General features: G+C 38.3%; 1 pseudogene; it reads left to right on the top strand.

The window, feature by feature from the left end:
* The first annotated feature begins 1,336 nt into the window (after positions 1-1,336).
* On the top strand, positions 1,337-1,805 carry LOC122440834 (annotated as a pseudogene).
* The last annotated feature ends 9,519 nt before the right edge of the window (positions 1,806-11,324 follow it).

Raw genomic sequence — 11,324 nt, 5'->3', positions numbered from 1 at the left:
TAAAATGGTGCAGGTCTTTTGGAAAACAGTTTGTCAGTTATCCAAAACGCTAAACAGAATTTTCATATGACACATCAATTCTACCCCTAGGTATCTACCCAGAGAAATGACAACACAGGCCCACACTAAGACTTGCATGTGAATATTCATAGCAGCCTTATTTATAATAGCCAAAAAGGGGAAACAGCATTTTGGTTTTCAATTAACTGATGAATGCATAAACAAAATATGGCATATCCATATAATAGAATACTATTCAGCAATAAAAAGTAACAAAATATTGACACATGGTACAACATGGATGAACTTCAAAAGCATGCTAAGTGACACATGGTACAACATGGATGAACTTCAAAAGCATGCTAAGAACACATATTGTATATAATTTCACTTCCATGAAATGTCCTAAAAAGGAAATCTATAGCGATAAGAAGTAGATTACTGTTCATATAGGGCTGGGAGTAGGACTAAGGGTTGACAATAAATGGACACTAAGTTTCTTTATGGGGTGATAAAAATATTCTAAAATTAATTTGTGGAGATGGTTGCCTAACTATAACTTATAGAGTAATGGTTGCATAACTTATACAGCTATGGTTGTATAACTATAAATAATGCACTAAAAATCATTAACTTGCACTCTTGAAATGAGTGAATTTGATGGTATAAAAGTTAAATGGCAATAAACTCTTTTTATGAAAAAGGAAAGGATTGCTAGTGACCAATATTTTATTGTAAGTGTGGGAAAATAAGTGCAAGAATTTTCCTAGAAAACAATCTCTCCATGTATATAAAAATCTAAAACATTCACATCAGTTGACCTAACACTTTTACTTCTAGAAATTTATTCTAAGGAAATGGCTAGTTGGGCAGTTTGGTTCAGTTCAGTTCAGCCTCTCAGTCGTATCCGACTCTTTGCGACCCCATGGGCTGCAGCAAGCCAGGCCTCCCTGTCCATCACCAACTCTTGGAGTTTACTCAAACTCATGTCCACTGAGTCGGTGATGCCATCCAACCATCTCATCCCCTGTCATCCCCTTCTCCTCCTGCCTTCAGTCTTTCCCAGCATCAGGGTCTTTTCAAATGAATCAGTTCTTCACATCAGGTGGCCCAAGTACTGGAGTTTCAGCTTCAGCATCAGTCCTTCCAATGAATATTCAGGACTGATTTCCTTTAGGATGAGCAGAGACAAGGATATTTCCTGCAGCATTGTTTAGAATATTAAATATTTTGGAAGCAATCCAAATATCCTCTAATAGGGAATTGTTTATATATAAATATGGAAGTATATGTAGCTCTTAAAAAGCATGAGATACAGAAACCCTTTTTCATGAAGATGGTGGCAAAGGCGAAGAAGGAAGCCCCTGCCCCTGCTAAAGTCGAAGCCAAAGAAAAGGCTTTGAAGGCCAAGAAAGCAGTGTTCAAAGGCGTCCACATCCACCAAAAAAGAAGATCCGATGTCACCCACCTTCCTGGCGTCAGCCAAACACTATGGCTCAGGAGGCAGCCCTAATATCCTCAGAGAGTGCCCCTAGGAGAAACAAACTTGACTGCTATGCCATCATCAGATTCCCCCTCACCACCGAGTCAGCCATGAGGAAAATGGAAGACTACAACACACGGGTATTCATTGTGGATGTCAAGGCTGACAAGCACCAAATTACACAGGCTGTGAAGAAGCTCTACGACATTGATGTGACTAAGGTCAACTCCTGATCAGGGCTGATGGAGAGAAGAAGGCATATGTTCAACTGGCTCCTGACTATGATGCTTTGAATGTTGCCAACAAAATTGGGATCACCTAAACTGAGTCCATCTAGCTAATTCCAAATATAAAAGTTTCACTACTAAAAACAAAAAAAAAGAAAGCATGAGGTACATCTCCATATATTGACATGGAAATATGTTCATTAGTATGTATTTTTTTTTTAACGTGCTGGACCTCATTAGTATGTATTTTTATGGAAAATTTTCAACATACACAAAGGTGGACAGACTAGATTACAATAAGTTCTCATACCTCCATTCAGTTCGGTTCAGTCGCTCAGTTGTGTCGTTTAGGATTGACTGGTTTGATCTTGACATCCAAGGGACTCTTAAGAGTCTTCTCCAACACCACAGTTCAAAAGCATCAATTCTTCAGTGCTCAGCTTTCTTTATGGTCCAATTCTCACATCAGCTCAGTTGGTAAAGAATCCACCTGCAATGTAGGAGACCCCGGTTCGATTCCTGGGTCAGGAAAATCTGCTGGAGAAGGGATAGGCTACCTATTCCAGTATTCTTGAACTTCCCTTGTGGCTCAGCTGGTAAAGAATCTACCTGCAATGTGGGAGACCTGGGCTCAATTCCTGGGTTGGGAAGATCCCCTGGAGAAGGGAAAGACTACCCACTCCAGTATTCTGGCCTGGAGAATTCCATGAACTGTATAGTCCATGGGGTTGCAAAGAGTCGGACACAACTGAACAACTTTCACTTTCACTTTCTCACATGCATACATGATTATTGGAAAAACCATAGCTTTGACTAGACGGACCTTTATCGGCAAAGTTAAGTCTCTGCTTTTTAATATGCTGTCTAGGTTGGTCATAGCTTTTCTTCCAAGGAGCAAGCGTCTTTTACTTTCATGGCTGCAGTCACCATAGTGATTTTGGAGCCCAAGCAAATGAAGTCTGTCACTGTTTCCATAGTTTCCCCATCTATTTGCCATGAAGTGATGGGACTGGATGCCATGATCTTTGTTTTTTGAATGTTGAGTATTAAACCAGCTTTTTCACTCTCCTCTTTCACTTTCATCAAGAGGCTTTTTAGTTCTTCTTCACTTTCTGCCATAAGGGTGATGTCATCTGCGTATCTGAGGTCATTGGTATTTCTCCCGGCAATCTTGATTCCAGCTTGTGTTTTTATCCAGCCTGACATAGCTCCATTACCCAACTTCAATAATTACTATGTCATGGGAAGTCATGTTTCATTATCTTCACTTGTTTATTTCCCGACTCATTTTAAAAGAAATCCCCCCCAAAAAATAAATAAAAATAAAAGAAATCCCAGACATTATTTCACCTATAAAAATATTTCAGTATGTATCTCTGAAAGTAAAAGACCCTATTAAAAACCAAAAGTATCATCCCATTGTGTGATAACCATACTGTCATCCCACTTTTAAAAATAGTAATAAATATTTTAATATCCTCAAGTATCTCGTTAGTGTTCAAATTTCCAATTGTATCATAAATTTCATTTTTAATCATTTGAATCAGAATATAAATAGGGTCCACATGTTGTGATTGATTCATATGCTTCTTAAATACTTTTTAATAGTTTTATTGATATATAATCACATACCATATAATTCATCTATTTAAAATGTAAAATTTAATACATTTTAGTATATTAGAGTTGTTCAAGCATCACAGTCAATTTTAGAACACTTTCATCCCCCAAAGTAACCCTCACTCCTTAGCCCTTACCTCCCAAATCCCCCATCACCCCATATATGCTTTCTGTCTCTATGAATTTGCCTATTCTGGACGTTTCACATAAGCAGAATCATACAATCTGTGGTCTTTCATGACTGGTGTATTTTGTTGAACATACTTTCAAGTTTCATCCATGTTGCAGCATGTTTTTATTGCTGAATAATATTCTACTGCATGGGCATACCACATCATGTTTATCTGTTCATCAGCTGATAAATATTTAGGTTTTTCCATTTTTGTACTATTATGAATAATGTTGCTACGAACATTTGCACAAGTTTTTGGTGGGGATTCTTAAATATCTTTCAATTTATAAGTTTCCTCTGTGTGTGTGTGTGTCCTTACTTGCAACTTCTTGCTAAAGAAACTGTGTTGTTATTGTTCTCACAATCTGAATTTTGTGGTTGCATTTCTGAGGTAGTTTTGATCTGCTTCTCTGTCCTTTGTATTTCCTGTTACTACATAGTACGATGTGGAGATTTGATGGCAAGACTGCTTCATAGTTGGTATGGTGTACTTCTACCAGAAGGCAAATAGTGTCTGATTGTCTCTTACTAAAAAATTAGCAGTCATTTACACTCCATGCCTAGATCAATTAATTCATTAGAGGTCACAAAATGCTGATACTTTCTCATTACTACTTAAAATATTAGCTAGACTACTTTTATAAAGAAAAATTTCCCTTCATATACTATTTTGTTAACAGGTGGCATGATACAGTTTTAACAAACAAAAGTACATTATAGAACATCCATATTCATAGCAGCGTTTTTCACAATAGCCAAAGGTAGAATCAACCCAAATGTCCATCAACAGATGAATGGATTTACATACAATGGAATTTTATTCAGCCTTAAAAAGGAAGGAAATTTTGACATGCTATATCATGGTTGATTATTGAGGACATTATGTGAAGTGAAATAAGCCAATCACAAAAGGATAAATACTATATATTCTACTTATTTGTGCTATATAGAGTAGTCAAATTCATAGAGACAGAAAGTAGAATGGTGGTTGCCAGGGGGTGGCAGAAGGAGAAATGGGAGTTATTCTTTAATGGGTACAGAGTTTCAGTTTTGCAAGATGAAGAAGATTTCTATGGATGGGTGGTGGTAGTGGTTGTATGTAGTAAGTACATTAAGTACAATGTAAATATACTTAGTGCCACTGAACTGTACACTTAAAAATGATTACAATGGCAATTTTTGTCATGTGCACGTATTTTACTACAATTTTTAAAAAAGTTTTAAGTACATTACAGAATGGAATACTACACAGCAATAAAAAACAATTAATGTTGAGATGTGTAAATGGATCTCAAGGGTATTTTGCCGAGTGAAAAAAGCCAGTCTCAAAAGGGATCTCAAAACTCATACATACAGTATGAGTTCATTTATATATCATTCTCAAAATGACAAAATTACAGAAATGGAAAGTAAATTAGTAATTGTCAAGGGTTAGGCTGCGGTCCATAGGGTCTGGAAGAGTCGGACATGACTGAGCGACTTCACTTTCACTTTTCACTTTTCTGCACTGGAGAAGGAAATGGCAACCCACTCCAGTGTTCTTGCCTGGAGAATCCCAGGGATGGGGTCGCACAGAGTCAGACACAACTGAAGTGACTTTGCAGTAGCAGCAGAGATGTGGAGGTTGATGGTTGGTGGACATGGCTGTAACAGGTACTGTGAAGGCGTTTGGTAGTTTTGGAATAGTTCTGCATCTTGATTCCAGTAGTAGTCACAGTAATCTGCAGATGTGATAAAATGACATTAAACTGTATATACACACTGTGCCAACATGAGTTTCCTGGTTTTGATACTGTACTATCATTATGTGAGATGTAACTATTGGGGGAAACTGAATGAAGGGCGCTGGAACTTTCAATACTATTTTGCTACTCCCTGTGAATCTGTAAGAATTTTTAAAAATTCATTTGAAATTACACTTATAGAACCACAAAGGTAGTATGAATCCATGTCTATAACATTTTTTTTAATTTTAAAAAGGAGCTATTATTTATTATTATCTTCAGTTTACATTTGAGAAAACTGATGTCCAGGATAAGGCTGAATTGTCAAAGTTAGCCTGTATCTAACAGACTAACTTTTAGTGGTTAACCTGTTAACCACTACATCATACCATATATATATTTATACATACAATATTTACATTAAAAGATTTGGACAGACACACAGTATTTGTTATGGTAGTTATTTCTAGGAAGGTAGAATTAGAGAAGGTGGCTTTAATTTTCAGCTCTATAGGTTTCTGCATTGTTTGACAATAAATAAAACTTTAAAAATCAGACAAAAATATTAAAAGGTAAAGCAGTAAAGCTACTGAGGCAGCCCCTCTTTCATGCCTCACAATGGATCTGGGTTACCCTACTATAGTCAAAATATTATTCTGAAAGCTAAAGCTTGGCAGGTGAGCCCCCAGCCTCTGTTAGAACGTCCCCTTTCCTCGCCCTGTTTTGTGTTCATCTCTTTGATCATTCTGCCTTTTTTGAGCCCAATCATCCCTCTAAATCTGTGTGGATCCTGGATTGTAGGTGGGGCTGAATGCAGAGGAAAGACCAACCGCTCGGGTTGGTCCCCTGCTCCACTTGGCGGGAGGGCTGCAGCTGCCCCCAGCAGAGACACTGGGACCAGGACAGAGCCACAAGCTGTGAGGAGACCGGCTGTAGAGGCAGCTTTCTCACTCGCGGCTGAAGATTCTCGAAACCAGTCCCACCTCTCAGGTCTCTGGTTCCTGTTTCCCATTGGCTAAATTTTATGGGACCAAGAACCTCTCCAAAAGAATGCTTCTAGGGCATCGTCAAAAATAAGACATTTAAAAAGTGATAATGTTCACGTAGAGCTTTGCCGCCAAATTCCAGTTCTTTCCTGAGAGCCGTGTTAATGTTAAAAGGTCATGAGACAGTACCTAGCATTAAAGTTCGTCTGCTTTCTCCTTGAAACAAAAGCGACTTCAACCAAAAGTTCAGTTTCTTTAATGTAAATTAAAGGGGAAGTCAGTAATACTGTCAACGTGGACTGGACACAGTTTGCCTGAAGCCTTTGGGCTGTTCTGACTTCATTTTCTTTATCCACTGAGAGGGAGGGAAGGCAGCAAAAATGTCCTTTAAATCAATGGAGTGATTCAGGGGACCCCATAGAAGACAAAGAATTTTATTTTTCTATTTGGTTTTAATAACAAAAGAAAATCATTTTGTTATCTTGCCCATCCCTGAGTCTTGCGGGACCTTGGTTCCCCAGACCAGGGGTGGAACCTGTGGCCTTTGCGGTGAAAGCTCCAGGTCTTAACCACTGGACTGCCAGGGAATCTCCATGTTCATTATTTTAAAACATAAATAATATAGAGGAGTATGTAAAGCAAAAAGTGCAAGTGCCTTCCCTTCAAGTAATTCCCCAGGAATAATTAAGTTAAAATTTTGGTCTTCATCTGTTCAGATATTTTCCCATGCACATTCTAACACATATACAGATGTAACCAGAATTTCATAAAGATGAAAAAAACTTCTATTCAGGTATTTGTCACGCATGTGCCTGGTGGTTCAGTGGCTAAGATTCCAGGCTTCCAGTGCAGGGGATCCAGGTTTGATCCCTGGCCAGGGAACTAGATCCCACATGCTGCGACCAAGAAAGACTCTGCATGTCAAAACTAAAGACCCCACAGCTTAGACCTGGTGCAGTCAAATAAATAAATATTTAAGGAAAAAAAAGAAAGATATTCATTAGAATAAATTGTGCAAATCTCAAGTGTAAGCAGCTCCATGAGTTTTTATTGGACATTTTTTAACCCACAGAAATGGAATTATATCAACTACATTTTGCTGGAGTTTTTGTTTTTTACCTCAACAGTATTATGATAGTTCTTCCACAGTGGGACATATGGATTTAATCATTCTTTTCATGGTAGCACAGTATCCTGTAGTATGAATTCAGTACTGTAATTAACCTTTCTTAATTGGTGAATAGTTAGACTGTATCCAATTTTTGCTATTTCATGTTATAGATTTTAAAACTTCTTTTCTTTATATAAGAATAATACATGCTCAGTAGAGAACTTTCAACATTTCAGAAATGTTTGACTTAGAAAGCAAAAGTCCCTCATAATCCTCTCTCAGAAACCACCAAGCACAGATGTTATTCTCTTCCTATAGCACATCCATTACCTATATTGTGTGATCTCTACACACTATTGGAAAAACAAATAAGTAACAAATACTATATAACTGTTAGGACTTCCCAGATGGCACTAGTGGTAAAGATTTTGCCTGCCAATGCAGGAGACACAAGAGATGAGATTCGATCCCTGGGTCAGGAAGAGCCCCTGGACTAGGAAATTTTTCTTCTACAGGTAGTAGAGGAAAAACTAGATACTATGAGCAAATTTATTCTAATGAATTGGACAACTTAAATGAAATGAACAAATTCCTTGAAAAACAATGGACACAAGAAGAAAAAAAAAATCTAAATAGCCCCATACATATTAAAGAAATTAACTTATTATCAAACTCCTCCTGCAAAGAAAACTCCAGGACTAGATGGCTTCACTGGTGAATTCTATCAAATATTTATTTAAAGAAGAAAAAATAACAATCCTACACAAATTCTTTCAAAACACAGAGGAAGGAACACTTTCCAACTTATTTTATGAGGCCAGGATAACCTTGATATGAAAAGTTGACAAAGATATTATAAGAAAAGAAAAATATAAATTCTTATCCCTCATGAACTTAGATGTAAAAATCTGATTAGTCTTTGACAGAGCAATTTCATTTCTAGGAATTTATACCTAAAAGCCCTCAGAGTTGTACAAAAATTAACTACAGAATATCCACTATAGCAATATTTTTGTTGCTGTTCAGTCACTAATTCGTTTCTCACTCTTTTTCACCCCATGGACTGCAGCATGCCAGGCTTCCCTGCCCTTCACCATCTCCCAGAGTTTGCTCAAACTCATGTCCATTGATTCAGTGATGTCATCCCACATCTCATCCTCTGTCATCCCCTTCTCCTCTTGCCTTCAATCTTTCCTAGCATCAGAGTCAATTCTTTGGCGCTCTGCCTTCTTCCTGGTCCAACTGACATTCATACATTACTGGAAAAACCATAGCTTACTAAACAGACCTTTGCCACCAAAGTGGTCTCTGCTTTTTTAAAAAATGTATTTTTATATTTCAGTTCAGTTCAGTTGCTCAGTCGTGTCCAACTCTTTGCGACCCCATGGACTGCAGTATGCCAGGCTTCCCTGTCCATCACCAACTCCTAGAGTTTACTCAAACTCATGTCCATTGAGTCGGTGATACCATCCAACCATCTCATCCTCTGTCGTCCCCTTCTCCTCCTGCCTTCAATCTTTCCCAGCATCAGGGTCTTTTCTAATGAGTCAGTTCTTTGCATGAGGTGGCCAAAGTATTGGAGTTTCAGCTTCAGCATCAGTCCTTCCAATGAATATTCAGGACTCATTTCCTTTAGGATGGACTGGTTGGATCTCCTTGCTGTCCAAGGGACTCTCAAGAGTCCTCTCCAACACCACAGTTCAAAGGCATCAATTCTTTAGTGCTCAGTTTTCTTTATGGTCCAACTTTCACATCCATACATGACTACGGAAAAAACCATAGCCTTGACTAGACGGAACTTGATGCTGTGAAAGTGCTGCACTCTATATGCCCCCAAAATAAAAGTCTCAGTGTTTCCACTGTTTCACCATCTATTTGTCATGAAGTGATGGGACCAGATGCCATGATCTTAGTTTTCTGAATGTTGAGTTTTTTTTTTTTTTTGCTTTTTATTCCATGGGGTCAAAAAGAGTGGGACACGACTGAGTGACTAAGACTTTCACTTTTTATGCAAAAGTATACACAATATGCACATACATATACATAAGCATATATAACCAAATACACTGTTGCTATTATTATTTTGTACAAATTGCTTTTATTGGATAAATTAAGAATAGGAAAAATGTTTCTATGCTACTTCACTTCTTCCTTGATGTTCTTCTTTTATTTACGAAGATCCAACTTTCTGATCTATATTGTTTTTCTCTCTCTCTTTAAAATTTCTTTTAACATTTCCTAGGGGCAGTTCTACTTGTAATAATTGCCCAGTTTTTGTCTGATAAAGTATTTATTTCTCCTTTACTTTTGAAGGATAGTTTCACAGAGTGCTGAGTTCCAGATCAGTGCTTGTTTTCTTTTCTTTTCCTCAACACTGAATGTTGAGTTTTAAGCCAACTTTTTCACTCTCCTCTCACTTTCATCAAGAGGCTCTTTAGTTCTTCTTTGCTTTCTGCCATAACGATGGTGTCATCTGCATCTGAGGTTATTGATGTCATCTGATAACAATAACAAAGGGTGGTGTCATCTGAGGTTATTGATATTTCTCCCAGCAATCTTGATTCCAGTTTGGGCTTCATCCAGCTCAGCATTTCTCATGATGTACTCTGCATATAAATTAAATAAACAGGGTGACAATATACAGATTTGACATACTCCTTACCCGATTTGGAACCAGTCTGTTGTTCCATGTCCAGTTCTAACTGTTGCTTCTTGACCTGCGTACAGATTTCTTAGGAGGAAGGTCAGGTGGTCTGGTATTCCCATCTTTTGAAGAATTTTCCACAGTTTGTTATGATCCACACAGTCAAAGGCTTTGGCATAGTCAATAAAGCAGATGTTTTTCTGGAACTCTCCAGCTTTTTTGATGATTCAACGGATGCTGGCAATTTGATCTCTGGTTCCTCTGCCTTTTATAAAACCAGTGAACATCTGGAAGTTCACGTTCACATATTGTTGAAGCCTCACTTGGAGAATTTTGAGCATTACTTTACTAGCGTGTGAGATGAGTGCAATAGGGCAGTAGTTTGAGCATTCTTTGGCATTGCCTTTCTTTGGGATAGGAATGAAAACTGACCTTTTCCAGTCCTGGGACCACTGCTGAGTTTTCCAAATTTGCTGGCATATTGAGTGCAGCAATTTCATAGCATCATCTTTTAGGATTTGAAATAGCTCAGCTGGAATTCCATCACCTCTACTAGCTTTGTTTGTAGTGATGCTTCCTAAGGCCCACTTGACTTCACATTCCAGGATGTCTGGCTCTAGGTGAGTGATCACACTATTGTGGTTATCTGGGTCATGAAGATCTTTTTTGTATAGTTCTTCTGTGTATTCTTGCCACCTCTTAATATCTTCTGCTGTGTTATTATTTATGGCTGTGCTGGGTCTTCATTGCTGTGTGAGGGGTTTCTCCAGTTGCTGAGAGCAGGGACTACTCTCCAGTTATGGTACATGGACTCTAGGGCATGCAGGTCATGCCGGCCCAGCTGCCTTGCAGCATATGGGACCTTCTTGGACTAGGGATCGAACCTGAGTCCCCTGCACTGGCAGGCAGATTCTTAACCACTGGACCACCAGGGAAGCCCTGATGTCTCTGCTTTTTAATAAGCTGTCTAGGTTTGTCATACCTTTTCTTCCAAGGAGCAAGCATTTTTTAATTTCGTGGCTGCAGTCACTGTCCACAGTGATTTTGGAGCCCAAGAAAATAAAGTCTGTCACTGTTTCCTTTTTTTCCCCATCTGTTTGCCATGAAGTGATGGGACCAGATGCCATGATCTTAGGTGTTTGAATGTTGAGTTTTAAGCCAGCTTTTTCATTCTCCTCTTTCATCTTCATTAAGATGCTCTTTAGTTCTTCTTTGGTTTCTGCCATTAGGGTGGTATCATCTGCATATCTGAAGTTGTTGATATTTCTCCCAGCAATCTCGATTTCAGCTTGTGATTCATCCACCCTGGCATTTTGCATGATGTACTCTGTATATAAGTTAAATAAGCAGGGTGACA

The sequence above is a fragment of the Cervus canadensis genome, chromosome 4 (genome assembly GCF_019320065.1).
Source record: "Cervus canadensis isolate Bull #8, Minnesota chromosome 4, ASM1932006v1, whole genome shotgun sequence".
NCBI classification, from domain to species: Eukaryota; Metazoa; Chordata; class Mammalia; order Artiodactyla; family Cervidae; genus Cervus; species Cervus canadensis.
The sequence above is the reverse complement of the archived record's forward strand: the minus strand, read 5'-3'. Positions and strand labels throughout refer to the sequence as shown.